This window comes from Tachysurus vachellii, chromosome 7 (genome assembly GCF_030014155.1).
Source record: "Tachysurus vachellii isolate PV-2020 chromosome 7, HZAU_Pvac_v1, whole genome shotgun sequence".
Classification (NCBI taxonomy): domain Eukaryota; kingdom Metazoa; phylum Chordata; class Actinopteri; order Siluriformes; family Bagridae; genus Tachysurus; species Tachysurus vachellii.
This window is the reverse complement of record NC_083466.1, coordinates 30,692,250-30,696,821: the sequence shown is the minus strand read 5'-3', so window position 1 is coordinate 30,696,821 and position 4,572 is coordinate 30,692,250.

The window sequence follows — 4,572 nt, the reverse complement described above, 5'->3', positions numbered from 1 at the left end:
GTCAGTCCACTTTCATCTGGACGGGTAATGATGCACAATAAGAACCGTGAACCCCGGAGCCTCGCTGACCAGACGGCTGTGTGTGTGTGTGTGTGTGTGCTTGTGTGTGTGTTACCTCCATCCATTCACTTTAAATGAGTGTGTGAACTTCAGGAAAATGAGCAGGAGACCTTTTGGTCTTGATGAATACAGAGCAGTTACTATAGTAACGATAAACCCACGCTGCTGTCAGAGCTGCTGCTCTAGAAAACGAATCAACACCTTCTGACCAATCAGAACGCAGCCGTCCACAGCACCGTGGGAGAATGGAGACATCTCAGAGATAGAACCGTAGTAACTGCTGAGCTGTGAGATCACATTCTACACATCAGCGTCGAATTCTGAAGGTGATTCATGAGGTTGTGACCTGAAGCTTTTTTTTTTCTGTAATCACTGTCAGCTTCTGCACACAGCCTGAGAGAACGACACAACAGCTAGTCGGTTTTATCTCTCTGCGTTCTCGTTAACGCTAACAGACGTGTGTGTGTGTGTGTGTGTGTGTGTAACGGTGTGATTACTGATGTGCTACAACACGTTTCAGTTTAATATCAGCTTTACTCAGGACACGTTCCACTCAGAGCTTCATGTACACACGCTGAACACCTGAGTCCCTCTGGAGTTCTACAAATATATCATTCATGACAGTAACATCACCATGATGTAGGCTACATAAGTCACATAAGTCTTTCTCCTGTAAGTCAGTTCTATCTCTGATCTCGTGTGTTAGCGTGACTCAGTAAACACCAAAAACTAAAGCTCAGACTCACATCCTGCTTGTTTATGGTGTAGAAACTGGCAGAACGCAAAGTGTGGGTGAAATCTGCCGTCTCCGAGCCCATTCGCATAAACACTACCTTTTTTTTTACTCCACAGGACTTCAGGCTGAACTGAGGAATAGTGAGATTTGAGGATAGGTTAAAAAAAAAAGGCAAAATAAATATTGGGCATGGCAAAGGTGCAAAACGAGCCGGTTGATTAGAAACATGCCTCTGAGATTTCACATGAATGATCTGTTTTATTTCACTTTTATTTTTTAGTCTTCAGACTTGGAGTTGAATCGGTGAACCTGGAGATTTAGTGGACGACAAAAATGAAGAAATGAATGAATACTGAAGGGTGAATAGTGAGAAAGTGAGATGTGGGGATTTAAAATGAATAAATGAATATTTTAAAAAATAAAGTGCATCTGTTGGACACATGAAAGACCTGCTTTGCAGAGAGGAAATAAATAAATAAATAAATAAATAAATAAATAAATAAATAAATACAGTGGCTTGGGGAAGTCTTCAGAGCCCGTGAGGTTTTGCAGACTTTATTGATTTATTTATTTCAGAATTATTTTGTGTATAATAAACTTTTTTTGTATAAACTTTGTTAGAAACTCTTTTGGCAGCCATTATTTATTTATTATTTATTTGAAAGGGACAATGCACATAGGGGTCACGGTGGCTTAGTGGTTAGTACGTTCGCCTCACACCTCCAGGGTTGGGGGTTCAATTCCCGCCTCCGCCTTGTGTGTGTGGAGTTTGCATGTTCTCCCCGTGCCTCGCTGGTTTCCTCCCCCAGTCCAAAGACATGCATGGTAGGTTGATTGGCATCTCTGGAAAATTGTCCGTAGTGTGTGAGTGAATGAGAGTGTGTGTGTGCCCTGCGATGGGTTGGCACTCCGTCCAGGGTGTATCCTGCCTTGATGCCCGATGACGCCTGAGATAGGCACAGGCTCCCCGTGACCCGAATTAGTTCGGATAAGCGGTAGAAGATGAGTGAGATGAGAGTGAGTGAGGGACAATGCACATCAATCAACATTTTTTGTTTACACTCAAAATGTAAATGTGCCAGAATTAGCTGAAGAGCTATTTTTCATCTGCAGTCCCTTGGCAGGTCAACACAGTATCATAGTACAAAAATTAAATACATGAACAGATTAAAACACTAAATAAATAATAATAAATACAATACAAAAAATGGGCAGTACCAAAGATAAAATAGGTTAACTATTGATGATTGCAATTTGGAGTGTTTTTAATCCATTTCTTGAGTTTGAGTTTAAATGATGAATAGCTGGTGCTCTTTCTGAGTTCAGTAGGGAGACAATTCCAATAATTTGAGGCCCGTACTGAAAAGACTGTTTGACCAAACTTACTTCGCCTATACTGTATAACACAGTCTCCCCTGGTAGCTGCCCTGTTTGCCCTATCACTGTTATTCCTCAGTTTTATAAATTCACACAGTGGTGGGGGTGCAAGCCCATGTAAGATTTTAAAAATGAGACAAGCATCTTGATAATGTGAGAAATTGTTAAAATTGAATAAGTTGTATTTAGTAATAATATTACAGTGGTGATGACTGATAGGTTTTTGATCTAATATTTTTAAGGTTTGCTTATAAAAGGTCTCAACTGGTTTTAGAGTTGTCATATTTGCTTGGGACCAGCTTGTGAAACAGTATGATATGTGAGAAAAAAATCATGGCGTGCATAAATAGTTTGGCTGCCTCTATTGTTATATATATGGCCTAATGTGTCTAAAGTTAGCCATATTATATCTGATGGTATTAGCCACTTTTTTTACATGCTTTTTAAAAGTTAAATTAGAGTCCAAAATAATACCAAGGTATTTAAAATTGGACACTTCCATGATTCTTTTCTCCTTCTATAAAAACATCTGCCTGCTGTACATTTGTGGACCTCTTAGAAAAGAACATACAGACTGTTTTGTTAATGTTAAGATGCAGATCTGAGATTTTTAACCAGGCAGAAACATGCACCAATGCTTTGGTTAATTCAGTTGCTGCCTGTTGTTTGGTCTTAGTATGCAAATAAATAACCGTATCATCTGCATACATTTGTATATTAACAGATTCAGAGGGGGGAGCAAGGCACACGGCGAGGCAGGTGGGGGGAGCAAGGCACACGGCGAGGCAGGTGGGGGGAGCAAGGCACACGGCGAGGCAGGTGGGGGGAGCAAGGCACACGGCGAGGCAGGTGGGGGGAGCAAGGCACACGGCGAGGCAGGTGGGGGGAGCAAGGCACACGGCGAGGCAGGTGGGGGGAGCAAGGCACACGGCGAGGCAGGTGGGGGGAGCAAGGCACACGGCGAGGCAGCTGGGGGGAGCAAGGCACACGGCGAGGCAGGTGGGGGGAGCAAGGCACACGGCGGCGCAGCCAGAGAGGGCCGAGCGACGTCCACAGCCGAGCTGAAGGGCCGAGCGACGTCCACAGCCGAGCTGAAGGGCCGAGCACAACCCCAGACGCACCCAGGCCAGATCCACCCCCAAAGTCCAGGAAAGGGAGGGCGGGAGGGAAAAAAAATAAATCCTCCACAAAACAGGGAAGTCCAAAAACAGGAAAAAACACAGGCCTGCGACACCCCCGCGGACAGGAAGTGGGGCGACGTCCTCCACGGAAACCAAAAGTGAAGCGACGCCCCCCACCAAAAAGTGCGGGGCGATGTCACAGGACACTGAAAAAACAGAACAAACCTTGGGCTGGCGACATGGCCCGCAACCAGGAAGTGAGGCGGCGCCCCCCGCGAAAAAACCAAAAGCGAGGCGGCGCCCCTCACCGAAAAAATGCGGACCCACGTCGCCAAACGCGCCAAGTCCAGAGGGAAAAAAAAAAAAAAGAAACAAACACGAAAAAAGTACTCCCAGTCAGCCGGTCCAAGTAGCTGCTATCCCGCTGGGTCCTCATGTGGCGGCATCTTCTGTAACGCCGGGAAACAGAGCGGACCCAAACGCAGGATAGCATAAATCAAAATAGGGTTTAATAACTGAAAACATGAAACAGGACGCAGACTAGACAGGACAAATCACAGTAGATGCCGCGCTACACGAACCAACGCGGCACAGTTAAATACAAGAAGACAATGACACAATAAGGATCAGGTGTGATGACAGGGAGGAGCAGACGAAGGCGGGGCAGACACGTGACGAGAAACATAAACAGATGCACGTGGCCAGAGTCCGGGCAGAGTCCTTACATTGACAAACTGAAGGCAAGTCATTAATATACAGGCTAAACAAAATAGGGCCCAATACTGACCCCTGGGGTACACTAATATTACAGTCAAGGTATGAAGAATAAGAATTACCAATATGTACGCACTGTTTCCAGTTAGTTAAATATGACTCCATCCATTTCATAGCCTCGTCTGAGAAATTATAAGAAGATAATTTTGATAATAGTGTCTGGTGGTTCACAGTGTCGAAAGCCTTCTTAAGGTCCAAAAACACTGCACCAACTATACCACCCTCATCTAATTTTGGCTTGATATTTTCAAGGAGGAAACAGTTTGCTGTCTCTGTAGAGTGGTTTGTGCGGAATCCAAATTGCATTGGGTGTAAAGGTGTGTGGCCCAAGTTTAGTTAATTTTTTAACTGTTCAGCTACCCATTTTTCTACCCATTTTTACCCAAGTTTCATTAGAACTTTCTAGAACCTTCTTGTGAAAAGCCTTCTTGTGAAAATCTCTACATCTTCAGCTCTCTCTCCACAGAAGTTCTCTGAGGTTCCAGTCTGACTTTCAGCCGGGTC